This window comes from Monodon monoceros, unplaced genomic scaffold, assembly GCF_005190385.1.
Source record: "Monodon monoceros isolate NGI ecotype Baffin Bay Population unplaced genomic scaffold, NGI_Narwhal_1 Super_Scaffold_20, whole genome shotgun sequence".
NCBI classification, from domain to species: domain Eukaryota; kingdom Metazoa; phylum Chordata; class Mammalia; order Artiodactyla; family Monodontidae; genus Monodon; species Monodon monoceros.
In genome coordinates, this window is record NW_021703777.1 from 15,713,615 (window position 1) to 15,738,461 (window position 24,847).

Below are 24,847 nucleotides of genomic sequence, written 5' to 3' on the forward strand. Positions count from 1 at the left end.
GGAAAATATGCTTATAAAAATGGACCATACCCACATTGTTTTCAGGAAATCAAGTCAGGGTATATCTTCAGTCTCCCTTAAGATATATCCTGCCTGTGACCCATTATTAACCACTTCACTGCTACCACCTTAAATGGAAATACTGTGAACTCACACCTCAGTTACATCAGTGGCCTAATTTCCTTGCTTCTACCCCTTACCCTTTATAGTGTTTTACCAAACCAGCACTTATAGTGACCCTTTTAAAAGAGAAGTCAAATCTTATCCATCTTCAAATTGGCAGTCCTATCACTCAGGGTCTAAGCCTTATAATGGCCTAAAAAGCCTTACTGGACATAGAACTTGGTGTTCTGATGACCTATTGCTGTGTAACGAGTCACCCCACAGTGATCATTTTATGATTCTCTCTCATGGTTCTGGGGTTGATTGAGCTCAGCTAGGGGGTTCTTTCTCAGGTTCTTTCATGGTGGTAGGGGCTGGAATCATCTGACAGGCTTTACCAGTTACGAGACTGACAACTAATCCTGGCTGTAGGTGGTCGTGCCCTGTTAGCTGGGATCTACATGTAGCCCCTCCACGTGGCCTGCACATCTCACAGTTCTAAGAGCAAGCAATCCAAGGAACAGTAAGCAGAAGTTACCAGTTTCATAAGGTCTGGACCTAGAAACTGGCACAGCATATCTTCAACCACATTGCCAGTCAGTCACCCACCTCCATTCAAGGGGGAGAGACCTATAAGCTCCACCTGTCAATTAGGGAAGTGTCAAAGAATCTGGGAATTAGGTTTCGAAACCACTATAGTTGGCTACCTCTCAGAGCTTATCCCTGTACCTCTTCTCTTTGCTCACTCAATTCTAACCATACTCACTCCCTTCTGGTCCTTAAACACACCATCCAGGCCCCTTCCTTGAGGCCTTTGCACTACTGCACCCCCTTCCCCCCACCTCCTGCCATGACCACACACAGATTGTCTGCACTCCATAGTGTTCCTGAAAGCTTTCTCTAAAATATCCCCTTTGAAACTATGCTATTTTTTATACTAGGATATTTGTTTCTTAAAGAAGCTTCATCTTACTCTTCCTTTGGTATGCTTAATGAGCAAAGTCACTACTGAACATAGAGTGGGTTGAAGGGTGATTAATAATTGATATTTATAAGAATGACTTGAGTACAAAAAAAACCTTGACTCATCAAAAAATTATGTTTGGTATGATGTAGATAGTAAAGCAAAGGATTAACAGTTTAATTTTAATAAGATTTTCAATTATGAATATTGAAATGAGAAAATTCTGGTTAATTTAGGGTTAACCAGAAAATGATTTAAAATACTTCTTTTCTTAGATCTCTTTTAGTTCAAGTTTCCACTGAAATATGTAATGCTGTATCATAATAGATGAAAATTGTATCTTGTGTTTATCTTATTTATACCTGAGTATTCAAGGTGTTTTTTTGCTGGAAAGTGATGTGAGAGTTTGTTCAAAGATACATTTTGTCTTTGCTATCTTAGGAACTGACAATAAAAGACATTACAAATGGATGAACATTTTCAGGCTTTTAACAAGTGAGAAATACATGCTTGGTGAAGTAGTATCAATATAAAACATAGAGTAACACAGTGTTACAAAAACATCCTTTGATGAAGGGCCAAAGCATAATTATCCTATGTCATTCCTCATGTCCAATTAACCGCCAAGTGCTATCTGTTCAATCTCTCGAATCTGTCCTTTTCTCTCCACCAGGGCACCAGCACCTTGAATTATGGCATCATCATTTCGCAGTCCACTATGTTAACAATTTCCTAAATGGTTTCCATGACTCCTATCTTGCCCCCTTAAGTTCACTTTTCACATTGTCACCAGGGTAATATTTCTTAAACCTGAATTATGTAGTGACACAGTTTCTTTCTTAAAACCCTTCAATAGCTCTCTGTTGGCCTAAGGGAAAGGAAAATTTAAACTCTTCATTGTGACATGTAGGCCCTTTTATGGCTTTGCTCCTCCCACAGTAGCCACTCAAAATCTACTCCTTCTGAAGCACTATCGGTTCCCTGAAAGAGTCATGCTTTTCTTACCTTCAAGCCTTTGCATTTGTTATTCTTTCTGTCAAAACACATCTTCACTCTCCTTTCTTTCCTTTGGGAACATGTAAAAGTGTTAGCACCTGCCCATTATCTAGTCCTCTCTATACACATGAATTAGGAGTAGTGGATACAGAAAATTATAATTCAGATGCTTCCAGGCAAAGTAGGGCCAAGACCAGGAAGGACTGATCAGCACAAGTGGGCACACACCGTACCCAGTTTAAAAGAAGGTCCAACAGCATATTGCAATGGACATGAGCCTTGGCTAGGCTGAGGCTGGATACACACCCCTTGCTCTCCAGTGGGAACAAATGAATGTGTTGTCTCTGGCTTATTGCTAATAAAGAAGGCCAGCTGTCCTTGGGGCCAATAGGAAATTCTTCTGGCTACATTGGATTTGGTGCTTGTGACTTGGGACCTTATAGCAAGAACTACTGGATCGCAGTCAAATCTTAGGATTAATATTTGCCTGCTCCTGGAAGACTTTCCTCACTTCCCCTGGCCTTTCCTTCCCAGGCTAGGTTAATGCCCTCTGATGTGCCTGTGACAGCCTGTGCTTATCTCTGTAGAAGCACACTGTCATTTGTGCTTTGTAAAAAAACAATGTGTTTTTTTTACTTCCTCCACCTATCTGTATGTTCTTTAAAGAAAAGAACTATAAATAATTCCCCATCACCTAGCACTGTGCCCGAGACATAGTAGACTCTGAATTAATAAAGTGAGTGATGTCCTGTGACTTTGAGGGACACCAAAGTCTGAGACTATCACTACTATATATTTACCTTCAAATTCTAGGGTGGAAGAAAAGAGGTAGAGGACAAGACTTCCCTGGATAAGATGTCTTAGCTTACTTGGTGAGAACCTGTGGTTCTAAAATAAAACAGCATTATTTTCTAGCATAGTGGTCAGAGTCTACATTCTTGCATTCATCCCAGTCTCAAAGGAAAAATGATGAATATTTCATCACTAAGCATGACGTTGGCTGTAGGTTTTTCAGAGATGCCCTAAATCAGGCTGAGGAAGTTTCCTTTTATTTCTCACTTGCAGCAAGTTCTTATTAAAATGAGTGCTAAATTTTAATCAAATGCCCATACTGATTCTATTGAGGTTAGTTTATGATACTTTCTTCATAATATGGTAATTAACTTGGTAAAAATGTTAGTGCTGAACAAACTTGGCATTTCTGAGAAACTTTTCTTGATCATGATGGATTATCCTTTTTATGTATTATATGATTTGATGCACTATATCCTGTTATGGATTTTTGTGTCTATGTTCATAAGTTTCAGATTTGATAAGTTTTATTGACATTGATTCGAGTTCACTAAACCTTTCTCCATCTGTGCCCAGACTACATTAGCTCATCAGATAAATTTTTTTTTTTTCAGATAAATTCTTTATGATTCAGATCATATATTTGTATCCCTAGGAATCCCTTTTGGTTCTTTCTATAGTTTCCATCTCTCTCCCGTTGTTCCCTTAAGTTGCTAATCTTTCCTCTGGAACACTTAACATTATTTCTCATAGTTATTTTTAAGTCTCTGTCTGAAAATTCCAACATCTGGGCCATCTCTGAGTCTGATTTTATTGATGCTTTTCTCTTTTGACTATATATATATATATATATATATTTTTTACTTTATCTTATAATAAAAACACATGATGTGTTTTATCACATGACAGTAACTGTATAAACAACAACAACAAAAGTATGACATTAAATATTTTTTGCCACTTAGAAAAGTTTGTGTGTTGGGAAAGGCAGTCTCATGTTTACAGGCTTTTGACTCCCACTCAGCCTCATAAGAATGGACCTTGGGCCTGGAGCACTTCCTTACCAAAAGAAAGGGAACCTCCTATACTGTTGGTGGGAATGTACTGTGGAAAACAGTATGGAGATTTTTCAAACTAAAAAAAGAACTACCATATGATCCAGCAATTCCACTCCTGGGTATATGTCTGAAAAAAAACGCAAACACTAATTCGAAAACATACATGCACCCCAGTTTTCATAGCAGCATTATTTACAATAGCCAAGATTTGGAAGCAGCCTAAGTGTCCATCAACAGACGAATGGATAAAGAAGATGTGGTATATATGCACAATGGCATGCTACTCAGCCATAAAAGAACAAAATTTTGCCATTTGCAGCAACGTGGATGGACTTGGAGGGCATTATGCTAAGTGAAATAAGTCAGACAGAGAAAGACAAATACTGTATGTGATGACTTGTATTTTTTAGATTCCACATATAATAAACTAGTGAATAAAACAAAAAAGCAGACTCACAGTTATAGAGAACAAACTAGTGGTTACCAGTCGGGAGAGGGAAGGGAGAAGGGGCAATATAGGGGTAGAGGATTTTAAAAAGGGTTATTGTGGGAATTATATGAAATCATGTGTGTGAAACTTTTGAAAACTGTAAAGCACTATAGAACTTAAGGAATCTTTTGTTCGATTTTTTTTTAAGTTTTAAAAAAATACTTTAAAAAAGCTCACACAGCCTATGCCACACTTATCACCTTGTGTGGAAATACCTTTCCCTGTTTCATGTTCAGTGGGTTCTCTGTGGTTCTCCTTAAATGTGTGTACTATAGAGCACTTGATCAACCCTACCATTATGTCTGTCCTTCACAGGGATGGCACGGGGTGTTTCCACTGCAGCACGGGAGGGCTGCACATAGGAGAACTGCCCTGCATTGGCTGCTGAGAGAGAGACCTGCAGGCCATGGGGAACTGACACCCACTACAGAAGCTGATCTCACTCTGTCCCTTCTCTATGTAAGTAAAGCATTGTTTCATCCAGTGCTTGATGCATTGTTTTCCTTGGAAACTCCAATACCAAGATTCAATGGGCAGAGGTGTCTGGACTCCTATTTCTGGTGCTTGGCACAGTGATGATCTTTGCTACTCTCCATGTAGTTGAGGAGTCTTCCCTTGGAAATGGGAACCAGTATACAGTGTTCTTCTGAATGTTATGCCTCTTATTCTCTCAAGCTGTTGGTATAGGGGTCTGAGTTAATGTCGTCTGTATTTTATTTTGGTCTGAGTTTTGTTGTACTTCTAGTTAGATTCAGTTCACCACTGGTTTCCATTATTTGAGGGCAGGATCGTAATCTTCCCTTTAGAAGCTGAGAGGCTAGAAGTGCATGGCACTGTTTCTGAAAACAGCATTATGATTTGGGATCATAAGATCTTTGGAGGATTCAAAACATTTTTAATATCTTTACTGTAGAATAGGTTTTTATTCTTTAAGTGGACTTTTGGTATTTTAAAATGAATTAAACATCTTTGAATCAATCTGGTTAAATAAACTTTGTGTGACCAAAGGGTAAAATATTATTATGGGTACAGTAAGATAGCGTGGCCACAAGGGGAAGATGCTGATTTCTTGGGGTGTCTTATGCTCTGTCCCAAAGCAAAGTTCATAGCAGATTTCAAGCAATGACAGTCTCTTTGGGCTAGATGTACTACTCAAGGCACTGCTTTCAAAAGGGCAATGTGTCTGAGTCAGTAATTTTAACCTAGTGCTTCTCGGAATGTAGTGTGCATACAAATCACCTGGAGATCTTATTAAAATATAGGTTCTAATTCACTAGATCTGACCTAAAGCCTGAGATTCATCATTTCTACTCAGCTCCCAAGCGATGCCAACCCTTGGATCACACCTTGAGTGGCAAAGGTTGTGTCTCTGGTCCCGAAGTCAAAATGCCTGACTTCCCACTTATGGTAGCCAGCTTCCAACATGGCCTTCAATGATCTATGCCTCCTGGTATCAAACACTGTAGGTCCCCTCCTTTGTCTGTGTGACCAACTAAATATGACAGAATAGACGCTATCTCACTTCTGAGATTAGGTTACCAAAGGCGCACTGTGGCTTCTGTCTTGGTTTCTCTTTTTCTATCTCATATCCCTCACTTGGTGGATGCTAACTGTCGTATCACAAACATCCCTCTGGGGAGGCTGACCTGGTGAGGAACTTAGGCCTAAAGCCAACTAACACTGCAGAACTAAGTGAGATTCCACGTGGATCCTCCAACCCTATTTAAGCCATCAGATGACTATAACCTCAGACACCAGTTTGACTAAAACCTCATAAGAGACCCTGAGCTAGAACACCCCAACTAAACTTCTTCTGGATTCCTGACCCTCAGAAACTGTTAAATAATGAAGGTTTATTATTTTAATTGGAGTAATTTCTTATGGAGCAACAGAAAACTAATATAAGTTGCTTAACTCCTCTATTTTAAACATAGTGATGTCAGTAGATTTTAGTGACACTAGATCAGAACTTTTTACTTTGGGTGCTTTAGTGGATTAAATGGTGTCACCTCCCTACCTACAACCATATATTTAATTCCTAACCCTGGATACCTTGAATGTTACCTTATTTGGAAATAGGATTTTTGCAGATGTAATCAAGTTAAGATGAGATCATTCTGGATAGGTTGGGCCCTAAATCCAGTGATTAGTATACTTATAAGGAGAGATATAGAGACACAGACACAAAGGGAAGAAGACCGCGTGACAACAGAATCAGAGAATGGAGCAATGCAGCTGCAAGCCAAGGGATGATAGACTGCCAGCAACCCCCAGAAGCTAGGAATAGGCAAGGCAGGATTCTTCCTCTTCAGGGCTTTCAGAGAGAGTATGGCTCTGCTGACACCTTGATTTTAGACTTCCAGCCTCCTGAACTGTGATAGAATACATTTAAGTTGCATTAAGCAGCCCAGTTTATGATAATTTTTTATGGCAACTCCAGGAAACTAATACAAGTGCCCATCAGAATGATCTATTACACATCTAAAAATATACATGCCATGTTCTCATTCTTACTCATCCAGTGAGTAAGCATCTCAAATTCTTATTCGTACATACCTGGCGCTCAAGTATATATGCTTTCGCGCCAAAGCTTATTATAATGCATACTCAAGCTTGCAAATCACTGGACTCGATGATTTTGAAGCCCTAACTTTAAAATTCAGTGACTTCAAGTCCTAGTGAACTATTTTAAAAGGAAAAAGGTAATGTATTCATGTATAACCTGCTTTGATTATTCATGCAAACACATGAAAGCCATTTGCAATTGTTTGCAGGGATACACATATAAACCTAATTAACTCTTTTGTGTGATAGACATTCTAGGTATTGGGTTGTTGACGTTAAATTGTTTGGGAGTTAATACCAGTTTTAAAGATAACTACATTTAAATGTTTAAAAATTTATAATTATCCCAAACAAGAACAGCATATGGGTTTGCTCCTGTAAGTGCTCCACAAAGAATAACTGCCTGTATGGTGCTGCTTTTTTGATTTGTGTGATAAAGTGGAAAATTATCAGGATCTGGCTCTTCAGTGTCTGCTAAAATAATTAGTGAAAAAATTGAACAGATGCTGGATATAAATAAATTTCATAAACTCAGATATTTAGAGATCTATGAATTCTGGGCACCACTTGTAGAGATATATTTATGATGGCCTCAATGAAACAGTTATTTTGTACTTTTCCAGGTCAGTGCAGTGAGGTGAATCTCTCTTCCAAAAAACACCACGGCAACATGGAGCCAGAATGTCATAGTTTTTATCTGACAGTAGGAGGGTAAACAAGCTCTGATTCCTATACAGCCAAAGCCCCAGCAGTCATAAATTACTTCCAGCATAATACTGCTCTTCTTTTTCTGTTCTCTACTGGCAGTACCAAAGCATAGGAAGCAAAATTTCCCTACTAAAAATAGAGATTCTAAAATGTGTTTCTGTGACTTATAAAAGAAGAGGTGACACGAATAGGACCACACAGATTTCAATACACTTGGTGAGGGCTTGGTGAGAAAGGCTGCCACTTCCACTGCATCATCAAACTTACCGAAGAGGAGGATTAAGCCAATGGCAAGTGCCATTCTTGGGAAATTGAATTTAGGACTGCTATCACTGCCACACTCAGAGTAATGATGGTAAAATAAGATGAGCACACACAGAAAAGCTGAAATGTATAAGAGTGTTTCTAACAACAGATACTTACCAGAGGGCAACTTTGGATTTATGATGATTTCTGCATATTCAGGCAGAAGGAGCCAGCATGAGGCAGAAGATGTGATTCACATGTGGGCTTCAATTAAGGCTATCAAAGAGCAACAAGGGAACAAAATACAGAGGTAGGAAGGTAATTAGAACTTACTCTTAACATTTCTTAATTGCCAACCTTTATCAGCAGCAGATGGTAAGTGAGCAGGAATTTGGGGGAATAGCCACCTTTTTGACATTACTTCTAATTAAGAAGGCTTTCTCAGTTATCAGAACAAACTTTGAAATCATTGTATTTTTCCCAGGTCAATATTAACTCAGAAGGTATAATGAATTCTGTTCCCCTTCTGTCTATCATTTCTCTAGCTGCTTCCATCTGTTTTAAGGTGAAAAGATGAACTTTCCAAGGATTCTAGTCCAGGTTGCATGCTCAGGGCCCCCAATGACTCATGAGTGTTACTTCTCATTGGATAACTTTTAGGGGAGAGCCATCTTAACGGCATCATTGATATCTGGGAGAGTGTAAAATGGGCTCTAATGGACCACCATTATGTGACAGCATGGGAATTTGATACAAAACAACAATGAAACAAAACATTGCTACCTAGCACCAAGCTTGAATGCAATACTGTTTTGGAAGAAGAAACCATCCCAGGCCAATACAAGGCCAATGCATATCAGCTGAAGACATTTGTATACCTCTTCAAAAATGCTTTTCTTGGCAGACTCCAGGTTAAGACAATAATTCTGCCTAAAGGCCCTTTTCTTCAACATCTCTGATAGGCATATCTGTTAAATGCCTCTGATAAATGCACCTGATACAACATGACCACTTTGACAGCTTCTCTTTGTATAGAACATTTGTCAGGTACTCTATGGCAGTGATTCTCAAAGTGTGGTCCTCAAACCAATAGCATCAGCATCACCTGGGAAGTTATTAATAATGCAGATACTCAGGCCTCGTCCCAGATCCACTGAATTAGAAACTCTGGGGGTAAAGCTCAGATCTGTGTTAAAAAGCCTCCAGTGTGTCTGATGGAAACTAAAGTTTGAAGCTATGATAGGAATAGACACCAGTTACTGGGTGATACCGGTATACCACACTAGATTCAGTGTTAATCATTTAATTGTAAGCATTTTGTCAGTCATCACAATAACCATGTGAATCAAGTTTTATCATTACTCACGTTGTATAGGTCAAGAAGCCAAGGCTTATCAATGTAAAGTAACTTGATCAAAGTTATGGAACTAACAAGTGGGAGGTAGATTTCTAAGCACATTCTGACCAGTCTAAAGCTCATACTCTGAACCACTGAAGACTATCCCAGCAGAAATGGGACAGACAGGGACTTCTCCAGTGCTGTGCAAAGATGCACTATAGGCACAACAGAAAAGTCAACTGTAGGCCCCAAATAGAAAAGGCTACATAAAACTTTTCAGAAAAACAAGGATCTGGGGATCAGTAATTGACCCAATGGTGAGAAAAAAATGACCTCTCTTATGGACATAAAAACTCCTGTATTGTGGAATACAATCACTTTACCCCCATTTAATGCATGATTTAAGGTTATGTTAATAAGTATTTTCCAAAATTTCAATTGGGAAGCAACTAATCTGAAAGCTAAATAAGCTATAGTTTTGGAAATTGTGACAGATACTCCATTTTCATTCCATCTAATAACCATAGGAAGGTTATATGTAGTTTAGCTTCATTCAGGACAATCTTTAACACATTGTATTTCAGTGTTAATCATTTAATTAAAACAAAGTTCATGGAAGTATGTAAAAACCAATTCAGTATTTGTTTTTTTGGATTTGTGTCAAGGATATGTTGAGTATATTATTCAGTGCCCCTCTAAGGACCCACATTAAACAGGACTTTTATGACTTTTCCATAAAGATGATTCATGGTGAGTCATTAGTTCTGCAAGACTTTAGTGAGTCTTCCAGAAAACATTGTTCCGCTGTTGAGCAGGTCTACAAATTCTAGATTACACCTACTTATACGTAGGTCTTCGTTGTACACCCTAGAGCCTTCAGCATACTGACGTGCTTTGTGAATTTCCAAAGTTATAACATGTGTAAAGTTCCCCAATTCATTAAGCCATGGAATCCTTTTTTGGATGATTATTCTGAGAGACTACAGTTCTCTGGAATAAGTGCAAAGATACCTTTTTATAATTAAATACCAAGAGGAATGTCTTCCCTAAGGTATCATTACGCTCCACTTTTGCCCTACATTCAGCAACTCAATCAAGTCAGATATTCAGTTGTGCAAAGTGATAGCCTAATGTAGAGGAAAAAGCATTAACTCCAAAGCCTGTCTACCAGGATTCAAATTCCAGTTCTACCGCTCCTTGGTTGTGTGACTCTAACAAGTACATAAACTTCCTGTGTCTCAGTTCCCTCAGCTGGAAAATCTTATATATATTTTTTTAATAAGAGTAACCTCTTTGGCCTTTTTGTAAAGGTTAAAATTTGCAAAGGACTTAGAAGAGTAACTGGCATACGATTAAAACTACCTAAGCATTTGTTAACTAGCAACTAAACTAGCTTTCTCATGGTAATATTGTTGCTTCCAGCTCCTGCTTGTCAGCATCTATTACTCTTTTATTAATTTTAAGGTACCTAAGGCACTGGTGGGTGGCATACTTTTTGGAATTATATAAATCATATAATGGCATGTTTCAAAATGAAGCAGATGGAATTAAAAAAAACAAGCTTTCAAAATAAACCTGATCAGCCAGTGTTTCTAAGAACAGTTCAGGGAAATAAATGCTATGTCAGTTTATTGCAAATATAGTTAATGAGGACTTTCCAGAGGATTTCATTGGTCATTGGTAGGGGCCAGCTTTGTGACACTGCTCCAAACTTAGTATCATCTAACTCCTTTTGCTCTGACCTTAGTGAATTTCACAAGAAAACTTTCCTATTGGGATAAATAGCTATTGTGGGACTATTCTCTTCCTCTTAAAATTATTTGTTTATCTTTTGGTTCTTTTCTGATTTGGGGTGGTGTACTTTAATTTACCAGGGTTTGGACACCTTGAGCGAACTGATAGAAGTGTGCTTTTACACTGACAAAGGTAAGAAGTAGAAAAAGTTGCAGAGGAAGCTGAAACAGAAGCAGTGCCCGTGACTGGGACACATGGTCTTGCTTAGACTAGCAAGTCAGCTCTGCTTTCATTCCAAGGGCTACAGGGGGCTGTGCTGTCAGAGGGCTGTGCTCCACAAGTAGATCTGGTGATGAAGGCACGTTATTTGAAGAAATGGAGAAAAAGTGTTTGCAATCTGACAAGAGTACAGTTGTGAGACAATAATTAAATCAAGATGGAGACTAGGTTTGGAACCTGCCAGTGTTAATGAAGATTTATTCACTAGTGACATTTGACCAGATCTACTGGGTGGATTCTCAGATTTCATTAGTTAAAGACATAAAGCGGTCTGTCTGATTAAAAAGGGGAAAAACAGTAGGGAGTACCCATAAATTATTATAGCTCAATTAGGTGCAGACAGTTTAGTGAGTGTTTATTACTAGTACGAAGGAAGATTTTCCAATTAGATTAAAAGGTTTTGAAAACAACAGTTATAGTTACAGTGATTTAGACCCGTTGCTAGAATAATGCATTGTGAGACACTTTATTAAAAGTAAACTGATAACTTATTTGTAGTGTTCATTGTCTATCAGTAGAACCCCTGCTATGAGGTACAGTTTCCCTCACAAGATCAATGAGAGGACTGGGCTAATTTCTTCTTGCTCTGAAAATTGATAAGATAATAAAGGTCACTGCTGAAAAGACCAGCATGATTTATTCAGGTTAATCATCAAGAAAGTGACATTGCATAAATCATTGGGAATTTACCTTGCCAGACTGGGCCCTTCAGGCAGGTTTCACTGTCAAAAGCTGGACCAAAGAAAGACAAAAAGAAGCCGAGGATTTGTTCAGACAAAGCCTTTGGCTCACTGAGCTGCCACCATAAGCTACTGTAAAACCTGGAAATGGCAAGAAATCAAAGGGAAGTTACAGAGACACCTCTGTAATACTGACCACTTGAATTTATTACAATACTTTGGTGGGATGAAGCTCTAAGATGCAGGTAGCTCATGTGTCTCTTTGTCTTGAAATATCCATGCGACTTCCAGGAGTGCTGGAAATGCCCTCCACTTTGCTGCATGTCTTGGAGTACCGTTGGTTTGCTATATTGTGTTTCCGGTGTACAGTAAAGTGGTTGAGTTTATATAGATATATATATAAACTGAATATATATATAAACTGAATATATATATATTCTTATTCAGATTCTTTTCCATTATAGGTTATTACAAACACAGTAGGAACTTGTTGTTTATTTTATATATAGTACTTTGTATCTACTAATCCCAAGCTCCTAATTTATAGCCCCCTTTCCCCTTTAGTAAGCATAAGTTTGTTTTCTTTGTCTGAGTCTGTTTCTGTTTTATAAATAAGGTCTTTTGTATCATTTTTTAGATTCCACATATAAGTGATAATATATGATATTTGTCTTTCTCTGACTTACTTCACTTAGTATGATAATCTCTAGGTCCATCCATGGTGCTGCAAATGGCATTATTTCATTCATTTTTATGGCTGAGTTATATTCCATTGTATGTATGTGTGTGTGTGTGTGTGTATATATATATATATATATATATACCACATCTTCTTTATTCAGTCATCTGTTGATGGACACTTAGCTTGCTTCCACGTCTTAGCTATTGTAAATAGTGCTGCTATGAATATTGGGGTGCATGTATCTTTTCAAATTATGGTTTTCTCCAGATATATGCCCAGGAGTGGGATTGCTGGAATCCATGGTAAGCTCTATATTTACTTTGTAAAGGAACCTCCATACTGTTCTCCCTACTGGCTATACCAATTTACATTCCCACCAACAGTGTAGGAGGGTTCCCTTTTCTCCACACCCTCTCCAGCATTTATTATTTGTAGACGTCTTGATGATGGCCATTTTGACCAGTGTGAGGTGATACCTCATTGTAATTTTAATTTGAATTTCTCTAATAATTAGTGATGTTGAACATCTTTTCACGTGCCTCTGGGCTATCTGTAAGTCTTCTTTGGAGAAATGTCTATTAAGCCTTTTTGCCCATTTTTTGATTGGATTTTTCTTTTTTGGTTCAGTTGTACAAACTGTACGTATATTTTGGAAATTAAGCCCTTGTTGGTCACATCATTTGCAAATATTTTCTCCCATTCTGTAGGTTGTCTTCATGTTTTGTTTATAGTTTCCTTTGCTGTGGAAAAGCTTATAAGCTTGATTAGGTCCCATCTGTTTGTTTTCCTTTTATTTCTTTTGCCTTAGGAGACTGACCTAAGAAAACATTGCTATGATTTGTCAGAGAACGTTTTGCCTATGTTTTCTTCTAGGAGTTCTATGGTGTCGTGTCTTATATTTAAGTCTTTAAGGTATCTTGAGGGGTTTTTTCTGTGTATGGTGTGAGAAAGTATTCTAACTTAACTGATGTACATGCAGCTGTCCAGCTTTCCCAACACCACTTGCTAAAGAGACTTTTTTTTAAACTAGAAGAAACATAAAATATTGTTTATTAAGAAATAGCTGTACATTTTTGAAGTTGCTTTTCTAACTCTAAACACAGATGGAGTTCAATATATACACATACATTTCCTTCTAACTACCAGCCAGTTAATTATATGATTGATGTATGTAAGGGAAGAAAAGAAAATATTCCTCTGTCACTTTTCATATATTAATACTGAATAGAACTTAAGGAAGACTCGTGACATCACTGCTTCTTCTTTCCTACCTCCACTAAGTCCACTTATCAAAATGTAAAAGTTTTGTTATTATTTTTTAAAAGAGAGTAGACATGGTTCATGATTCTTATATTCTTTTGAAATAATATTACTCCTGTAATGACCTTATATTTTTCCACATTACCCATTATTCAATTAAAAACATAGAGGTTCAGGCTTCCCTGGTGGCGCAGTGGTTGGGAGTCCACCTGCCGATGCAGGGGACGCGGGTTCGTGCCCCGGTCCAGGAGGATCCCACGTGCCGCGGAGGGGCTGGGCCCGTGAGCCATGGCCACTGGGCCTGCACGTCCGGAGCCTGTACTCCGCAGCGGGAGAGGCCACAGTGGTGAGAGGCCCGTGTACCGCAAAACAAAACAAAACAAAAAAAACATAGAGGTTCAAAACGTTAGTATATTGTCAACCTTGGCTTTTTGTTCTTTTTTTTTTTTTTTTTTTTAATGGTGAATGAAGCATTTGGCATGAGTAGCTCTTATAAGTGATGGCTAAATACAGGTCAGCTTTCTTATTTTTTTTTTCAAATTCAAAAAATGAATAGTGTATTTCACATCTAGATCAAGAAACAAAACATTGCCAGGAACACAAAAGTTCCTCTCATGTTTCTTTTTCAGGCACAACTCCCTCAAAGGTACCCACTGTCCCTGATATCTTGTTTTTTTTTTATTCAAACAGAAAGTCACAAAAATTATAATCATCCTCATCAGTTCACTCAGTCCCATGTAATTAATTTCTTTTTCATCTTGATCTTTTGTTAGCACTATTATGAATTCATCAGCTTTCCATTAGAGTTCTGAAAATGCTTATTCATTCAGTTCAGCAGTATAGTCAATTACCAGAAACCTGTACTTGTCAGAGACTTTTCCATGAATTCCTTGAAGACGAAACCCTTTTATAGGAACATTTTTGCAAAAACATCAGAGTTCACCCAGAATTGTCTGTAAATAAACAAAGACTTAAAAATAACCATGGTTAAAGATTTGATGAAAGTTCATAATAATGCAATTGACAAGGAAATTTAGTTATTTCTGAGATATACATTTTAAAGTAATAACTAGAATTATGACTTATAACATTATACCAGAACATATAAGATTTTTAGGAATTTCATGTAATGTCTGAAACATTTATATTAACATATTTCCATACAAATAACCCAAAGAAAGTTTAGCATTAGTTGTTTTTTTTTTGTTTTTTTATACAGCAGGTACTCATTAGTCATCAATTTTATACACATCAGTGTATACATGTCAATCCCAATTGCCCAATTCAGCACAGCACCATTCCCACCCCACTGCGGTTTCCCCCCCTTGGTGTCCATACGTTTGTTCTCTACATCTGTGTCTCAACTTCTGCCCTGCAAACCGATTCATCTGTAGCATTTTTCTAGGTTCCACATACGTGTGTTAATATATGATATTTATGTTTCTCTTTCTGACTTACTTCACTCTGCATGACAGTCTCTAGATCCATCCACGTCTCAACAAATGACTCAGTTTTGTTCCTTTTTACAGCTGAGTAATATTCCATTGTATATATGTACCACATCTACTTTATCCATTTGTCTGTCAATGGGCATTTAGGTTGGCCTCCATGACCTGGCTATTGTAAATAGTGCTGCAACGAACACTGGGGTGCATGTGTCTTTTTGAACTATGGTTTTCTCAGGGTATATGCCCAGTAGTGGGATGGCTGGATCATATGGTAATTCTATTTTTAGTTTTTTCAGGAACCTCCATACTGTTCTCCATAGTGGCTGTACCAATTTACATACCCACCAACAGTGCAAGAGGGTTCCCTTTTCTCCACACCCTCTCCAGCATTTGTTGTTTCTAGATTTTCTGATGAAGCCCATTCTAACTGGTATGAGGGGATACCTCATTGAAGTTTTGATTTGCATTTCTCTAATAATTAATACTGTGGAGCAGCTTTTCATGTGCTTCTTGGCCATCTGTATGTCTTCTTTGGAGAAATGTCTATTTAGGTTTTCTAACCATTTTTGGATTGGGTTGTTTGCTTCTTTCATATTGAGCTGCGTGAGCTGTTTATATATTTTGGAGATTAATCCTTTGTCAGTTGCTTCATTTGCAAATATTTTCTCCCATTCTGAGGGTTGTCTTTTCGTCTTGTTTATGGTTTCCTTTGCTGTGCAAAAGCTTTTAAGTTTCATTAGGTCCCATTTGTTTATTTTTCATTTTATTTCCATTACTCTAGAAGGTGGATCAAAAAAGATTTTGCTGTGATTTATGTCAAAGAGTGTTCTTCCTATGTTTTCCTCTAAGAGTTTTATAGTGTCCAGTCTTCCATTTAGGTCTCTAATCCACTTTGTGCTTATTTTTGTGTATGGTATTAGGCAGTGTTCTAATTTCATTCTTTTACATGTAGCTGTCCAGTTTTCCCAGCACCACTTATTGAAGAGACTGTCTTTCCTCCATTGTATATCCTTGCCTCCTTTGTCATAGATTAGTTGACCATAGGTGTGTGGGTTTATCTCTGGGCTTTCTATCTTGTTCCATTGATCTATGTTTCTGTTTTTGTGCCAGTACCATATTGTCTTGATTACTATAGCTTTGTATTATAGTCTGAAGTCAGGGAGTCTGATTCCTCCAGCTCCGTTTTTTTCCCTCAAGACTGCTTTGGCTATTCAGGGTCTTTTGTGTCTCCATACAAATTTTTTTTTTCTTTTTTTTTTTTTGCGGTACATGGGCCTCTCACTGTTGTGGCCTCTCCCGCTGCGGAGCACAGGCTCCGGACGTGCAGGCTCAGTGGCCAGGGCTCACGGGCCCAGCCGCTCCGTGGCATATGGGATCTTCCCGGGCCGAGGCACAAACCCGCATCCCCTGCATCAGCAGGCAGACTCTCAACCACTGTGCCACCAGGGAAGCCCTCCATACAAATTTTAAGATGATTTGTTCTAGTTCCGTAAAAAATGCCATTGGTAATTTGATACGGATTGCATTGAATCTGTAGATTGCTTTGTGTAGTATAGTCATTTTCACAATATTGATTCTTCCAATCCAAGAACACGGTATATCTCTCCATCTGTGTGTATCATCTTTAATGTCTTTCATCAGTGTCTTATAGTTTTCTGCATACAGGTCTTTTGTCTCCCTAGGTAGGTTTATTCCTAGGTATTTTATTCTTTTTGTTGCAGTGGTAAATGAGAGTGTTTCCATAATTTCTCTTTCAGATTTTTTGTCATTAGTGTATAAGAATGCAAGAGATCTATGTGCATTAATTTTGTATCTTGCAACTTTACCAAATTCATTGATTAGCTCTAGTAGTTTTCTGGTGGCATTTTTAGGATTCTCTATGTATAGTATCATGTCATCTGCAAACAGTGACAGTTTTACGTCTTCTTTTCCAATTTGTATTCCTATTATTTCTTTTTCTTCTCTGATTGCCGTGGCTAGGACTTCCAAAACTCTGTTGAATAAAAGTGGTGAGAGTGGACATCCTTGTCTCATTCCTGATCTTAGAGGAAATGCTTTCAGTTTTTCACCATTGAGAATGATGTTGGCTGTGGGTTTGTCATATATGGCCTTTATTATGTTGAGGTAGGTTCCCTCTATGCATACTTTCTGGAGAGTTTTTAATCATAAATGGGTGTTGAATTTTGTCAAAAGCTAGTTCTGCATCTATTGAGATGATCATATGGTTTTTATTCTTCAATTTGTTAATATGATTTATCACATTGATTGATTTGCATATATTGAAGAATCCTTGCATCCCTGGGATAAATCGCACTTGATCATGTTGTATGATCCATTTAATGTGTTGTTGGATTCTGTTTTCTAGTATTTTGTTGAGGATTTTTGCATCTATATTCATCAGTGATATTGGTCTGTAATTTTCTTTTTTTGTAGTATCTCTGTCTGGTTTTGGTATAAGGGTGATGCTGGCCCATAGAATGAGTTTAGGAGTGTTCCTTCCTCTGCAATTTTATAGAAGAGTCTGAGAAGGAAGGGTGTTAGCTCTTCTCTAAATGTTTGATAGAATTCACCTGTGAAGCCATCTGGTCCTGGACTTTTGTTTGTTGGAAGATTTTTAATCACAGTTTCAGTTTGATTACTTTTAATTGGTCTGTTCATATTTTCTATTTCTTCCAGGTTCAGTTTTGGAAGGTTATACCATTTTAATAATTTGTCCATTTCTTCCACGTTGTCCATTTTGTTGGCATAGAGTTGCTTGTAGTAGTCTCTTAGCATGCTTTGTATTTCTGCAGTGTCTGTTGTAACTTCTCCTTTTTCATTTCTAATTTTATTGATTTGAGTCCTCTCCCTCTTTTTCTTGATGAGTCTGGCTAATGGTTTATCAGTTTTGTTTATCTTCTCAAAGAACCAGCTTTTACTTTTATTGATCTTTGCTATTGTTTTCTTTGTTTCTATTTCATTTATTTTTGCTCTGATCTTTATGATTTCTTTCCTTCTGCTAACTTTGGGTTTTGTTTGTTTTTCTTTCTCTAGTTCCTTTAGCTGTAAGGTTAGATTGTTTATGTGAGATTTTTCTTGTTTCTTGAGGTAGGCTTGTATAGCTATAAACTTCCCACTTAGAACAGCTTTTGCTGCATCCCATAGGTTTTGGATCATCGTGTTTTCATTGTCATTTGTCTCTAGGTATTTTTTGATTTCCTCTTTGATTTCTTCAGTGTTCTCTTGGTTATTTAGTAACGTATTGTTTAGCCTCCATGTGTTTGTGTTTCTTATGGTTTTTCCCTGTAGTTCATTTCTAATCTCCCTGTCTTGTGGTCAGAAAAGATGCTTGATATGATTTCAATTTTCTTAAATTTACTGAGGCTTGATTTGTGACCCAAGATGTGATCTATCCTGGAGAATGTTCCATGCGCACTTGAGAAGAAAGTGTAATGTGCTGTTTTTGGATGGGATGTCCTATAAATATCAGTTAAATCTATCTGGTCTATTGTGTCATTTAAAGCTCTGTTTCCTTATTTATTTTCATTTTGGATGATCTGTCCATTGGTATAAGTGAGGTGTTAAAGTCCCCCACTATGGTTCTGTTACTGTCAATTTTCTCGTTTATAGGTGTTAGCAGTTGCCTTATGTATTGAGGTGCTCCTATGTTGGGTGCATATATATTTATAATTGTTATCTCTTCTTCTTGGATTGATCCCTTGATCATTATGTAGTGTCTTCTCGTCTCTTGTAACATTTTGTATTTTAAAGTCTATTTTATCTGATATGAGTATAGCCACTCCAGCTTTCTTTTGATTTCCATTTGCATGGAATATCTTTACCATCCCCTCACTTTCAGTGTGTATGTGTCCCTAGGTCTGAAGTGGGTCTCTTGTAGACAGCATATATATGGATCTTATTTTTGTTTCTATTCAGCAAGGCTGTGTCTTTTTGTTGGGGCATTTAATCCATTCACGTTTTAGGTAATTGTCAATATGTATGTTCTTATTACCATTTTCTTAATTGTTTTGGGCTTGTTTTTGTAGGTTTTTTTCTTCTCTTATGTTTCCCACTTAGAGAAGTTCCTTTAGCATTTGTTGTAGAGCTGGTTTGGTGGTGCTGCATTCTTTTAGCTTTTGCCTGTCTGTAAAGCTTTTGATTTCTCCTTCGAATCTGAATGAGATCCTTGCCCGGTAGAGTAATCTTGGGTGTAGTTTCTTCCCTTTCATCACTTTAAGTATATCATGCCACTCCCTTCTGGCTTGTAGAGTTTCTGCTGAGAAATCAGCTGTTAACTTTAATGGGAGTTCCCTTGTATGTTATTTTTCATTTTTCCCTTGCTGCTTTCAATAATTTTTCTTTGTCTTTAATTTTTGCCAATTTGATTACTATGTGTCTTGGCGTGTTTCTCCTTGGGTTTATCCTGTATGGGACTCGCTGTGCTTCCTGGACTTGGGTGGCTATTTCCTTTCCCATGTTAGGGAAGTTTTTGACTATAATCTCTTCAAATATTTTCTCTGGTCCTTTCTCTCTCTCTTCTCATTCTGGGACCCCTATAATGTGAATGTTGTTGCGTTTAATGTTGTCCCAGAGGTCTCTTAGGCTGCCTTAATTTCTTTTCATTCTTTTTTCTTTATTCTTTTCCACAGGAGTGAATTCCACCATTCTGTCTTCCAGGTCTCTTATCCATTCTTCTGCCTCAGTTATTCTGCTATTGATTCCTTCTAGTGTAGTTTTCATTTCAGTTATTTTATTGTTCATGTCTGTTTGTTCTTTAATTCTTCTAGGTCTTTGTTAAACATTTCTTGCATCTTCTCGATCTTTGCCTCCACTCTTTTTCTGAGGTCCTGGATCATCTTCACTATCATTATTCTGAATTCTTTCTCTGGAAGGTTGCCTATCTCCACTTCATTTAGTTGTTTTTCTTGGGTTTTATCTTGTTCCTTCATCTGGTACATAGCCCTCTGCCTTTTCATCTTGCCTATCTTTCTGTGAATGTGGTTTTTGTTCCACAGGCTGCAGGATTGTAGCTCTTCTTGCTTCTGCTGTCTGCCCTCTGGTGGATGAGGCTATCTAAGAGGCTTGTGTAAGTTTCCTGATGGCAGGGACTGGTGATAGGTAGAGCTGACTGTTGCTCTGGTTGGCAGAACTCAGTAAAACTTTAATCCACCTTACTGTTGATGGGTGGGGCTGGGTTCCCTCCCTGTTGGTTGTTTGGCCTGAGGCAACTGAGCACTGGAGCCTACCTGAGCTCTTTGGTGGAGCTAATGACAGACTCTGGGATGGCTCACTCCAAGGAGTACTTCCCAGAACTTCTGCTGCCAGTGTCCTTGTCCCCAAGGTGAGCCACAGCCACCCCCTGCCTCTGCAGGAGACCCTCCAACACTAGCAGGTATGTCTGGTTCAGTCTCCCCTGGGGTCACTGCTTCCCCTGGGTCCCGATGCGCACACTACTTTGTGTGTGCCCTCCAAGGGTGGAGTCTCTGTTTCCCCCAGTCCTGTCAAAGTCCGGCAATCAATTCCCACTGGGCTTCAAAGTCTGATTCTCTAGGAATTCCTCCTCCTGTTGCCAGACCCCCAGGTTGGGGAGCCTGATGTGGGGCTCAGAACCTTCACTCCAGTGGGTGGACTTCTGTGGTCTAAGTGTTCTCCCATCTGTGAGTCACCCACCCAGCAGTTATGGGATTTGATTTTACTGTTACTGCGCCCCTCCTACCGTCTCATTGTGGCTTCTCCTTTGTCTTTGGATGTGGGGTATCTTTGGTGAGTTCCAGTGTCTTTCTGTTGATGATTGTCCAGCAGCTAGTTGTGATTCTGGTGTTCTCGCAAGAAAGAGTGAGAGCACGTCCTTCTACTCTGCCATCTTGGTTCCTCTCCGAGACTTTTCTCCATTGTATGTTCTTGCTTCCTTTGTTGAAGATTAATTGACCGTAGGTGTGTGGATTTATTTCTGGGCTCTTTATTATTTTCCATTGATCCATATGTCTGTTTTTGTGCCAATACCATGCTGTTTTGATTACTGAGGTTTGTAGTATTGTCTGAAGTCTGGGAAGATTATACCTCCAGGTTTGTTCTATTCCTCAGGATTGCTTTGGCAATTCTGAGTGTTTTGTGGTTCCATATAACTGTTATGATTACTTCTTCTAGTTTTGGTAGAAATGTCACAGGTAATTTGATAGCGATCACATTAAATCTGTAGATTGCTTTGGGTAGTATGGCCATTTTAACAATATTAATTCTTCTAATCCAACAGCATGGGATATCTTTCCATTTCTTGACTCATCTTCTGTTTCCTTTTTCAATGTTTTATAGTTCTTAGCATATAAGTCTTATACCTCCTTGGTTCCTAAGTATTTTATTGTTTTATTGATATGATTTTAAAAGTGGTTTTACTTTCTCTTTCTGATATTTCATTGTTAGTGTAAACAAATCCAACAGATTTCTGTATGTGAATCTTGTATCCTGCTACTTTGCTAAATTCATATATCAGTTCTAGTAGATTTTGTGTGGAGTCTTTCAGGTCTAGTGAATATTCTTGAGAGAAAAGATGCAACACTCTTCTAATCTGGCCCACATACTCAGAAGTTCAGAGGTTAGAGTAATCTCAAATAAGTCATGAATATACTGCCTGAGGAATCAGCAACCTTCAAGGGATCATTCTGGGTAACCAAATGCAGTTAAGTGTCACTTTGTATTAGCTAAACAGTGGCTTTAGTCAGACAGAAATCAGTGATCAGTAAACCATATCAGTTAAACTAAACAGCCTGCACTGTTTATATATGAATAAAAGAAAGAAGGGGAAGAGCCATGAACAGAAGCCAGCTGAAGACTGGGAGTCAAAGACCCTGACTAGAGATCAGGGGGAAAACAAAACAAACAGAAAAACAGCCATTATTTTTTTTCAGGGTGGTGATTTTTATCTTTTTTTAGAAAATACTTTTTTTCTTTTGTGTTACGCGGGCCTCTCACTGCTGTGGCCTCTCCCATTGCGGAGCACAGGCTCCGGACGCACAGGCTCAGTGGTCTAGCCATGAGCCTAGCCGTGAGCCTAGCTGCTCTGCAGCATGTGGGATCCTCCCAGACTGGGGCACGAACCCATATCCCCTGCGTCAGCAGGCAGACTCTCAACCACTGCACCACCAGGGAAGCCGGAAAATACTTTTTAAAATTTTTAATTTAAATTTTTTAACTTTTTATTTTATATTGGAGTATAACCAATTAACAATGTTGTAGTAGTTTTAGGTGCACAAGCAAAGAAACTCAGCCATACATATACATGTACCCATTCTCCCCCAAACTCTCTTCCCATCCAGGCTGCCACATAACATTGAACAGTGTTCCCTGTGCTATACAGTAGGTCCTTGTTGGTTATCCATTTAAAATATAGCAGTGTGTACATGTCCATCCCAAACTCCCTAGCTATTCCTTCCCCCCCATTCTTCCCACTTGGTAACCATAAATTTGTTCTCCAAGTCTGTGAGTCTGTTTCTGTTTTGTAAATAAGTTCATTTTTATCATTTCTTTTTAGATTCTGCATATGAGGGATATCATACAATATTTATATTTCTCTGTCTGACTTACTTCATTCAGTATGACAATCTCTATGTCCATGCATGTTGCTGCAAATGGCATTATTTCATTCTTTTTAATGGCTAATATTCCATTGAATATATATACCACATCTCCTTCATCCATTTCTCTGTCAGTGGAGTTTTAGGTTGCCTCCATGTCTTGGCTATTGTAAACAGTGCTGCAATGAACATTGGGGTGCCTGTATCCTTTCAGACTGTTTTTCTCCAGATACATGCCCAGGAGTGGGATTGCTGGATCATATGGTAGCTCTATTTATAGTTTTAACCTCCATAGTGTTCTCCATAGTGCTTATAGCAATTTACATTCCCACCAACAGTGTAGGAAGTTTCCCTTTTCTCCACACCTTCTCCAGCATTTATTATTTATAGACATTTTGATGATGGCTGTTCTGACTGAAGTGATACCTCATTGTAGTTTTGATTTGCATTTCCCTAATGATTAGTGATGTTGAGCATCCTTTCTTGTGTTTCTTGGCAATCTGTATATCTTCTTTGGAGGAATGTCTATTTAGGTCTTCTGCCCATTTTTTGATTGGGTTGTTTGTTTTGATGATATTAAGCCTCATGAGCTAGTTGTAAATTTTAGAGACTAATCCCTTTTTGGTCACATCATTTGCAAATATTTTCTCCTAATCTGTGGGCTGTGTTTTTGTTTTGTTCATGGTTTACTTTGCTGTGCAAAAGCTTTTCAGTTTAATTAGGTCCCATTTGTTTGTTTATTTTTTTACTTCCATTATTCTAGGAGACAGATTGAAAAAGATATTGCTGAGATTTTTGTCAGAGAGTGTTCAGCCTATATTTTCCTCTAGGACTTTTACAGTGTCCGGTCTCACCTTTAGGTCTTTAATCCATTTTGAACTTATTTTGTGTATGGTATTAAATAATGCTCTATTTTTGTTAACATGTAGCTGTCCAGTTTTCCCGGCACCATTTGTTGAAGAGACTGTCTTTCCACCATTGTGTAGTCTTGCCTGTTTTGTCCCAGATTAATGACCATAGGTGCCTGGGTTTATTTCTTCACTCTCTATCCTGTTCCATTGATCTATATTTCTATTTTTGTGCCAGTACCATACTGATTTGATGACTACAGCTTTGTAATATAGACTGAAGCCTGGGAGCCTGATTCCCCCAGCTCCGTTTTCCTTTCTCAAGATTGCTTTGGTTATTCGGGGTCCTTTGTGTCTCCATACAGATTTTAAGATTTTTTGTTCTAGTTCTGTGAAAACTGTCATTGGTTATTTGATAGGGATTGCATTGAATCTGTAGATTGCCTTGGGTAGTATACTCACTTTGACAATATTGATTCTTCCAGTTCAAGAACATGGTATACCTTTCCATCTCTTTGTGTCGTCTTCGATTTCTTTCATCAGTGTCTTATAGTTTTCTGAGTGCAGGTCTTTTGCCTCCTTAGGTAGGTTTATTCCTAGGTATTTTTTTTCTTTTTGGTGCAGTGGTAAATGGGTCGCTTCTTGAATTTCTCTTTCTGATCTTTCATTGTTAGTGTATAGAAATGAAACAGATTTCTGTGTATTAATTTTGTATCCTGCAACTTTACCAAATTCATTGAGCTCTAGTAGTTTTCTGATAGTGTCTTTTAAGATTCTCTATGTATAGTATCATGCCATCTGCAAACAGTGACAGTTTAAATTCTCCTTTTCCAATTTGGATTCCTTTTATTTCTTCTCAGGTGTCATAGCTAGGACTTCCAAAACTGTGTTGAATCAAAGTGGCAAGAGTGGGCATCCTTGTCTTGTTCCTGATCTTAGAGGAAATGCTTTCAGCTTTTCACCATTGAGTATGATGTTAGCTGTAGGTTTGTCACATATGGCCTTTATTATGTTGAGGTATATTCCCTCTATGCCCACTTTTTGGACATTTTTTATCATAAATCAATGTTAAATGTTGTCAGAAGCTTTTTCTGCATCTATTGAGA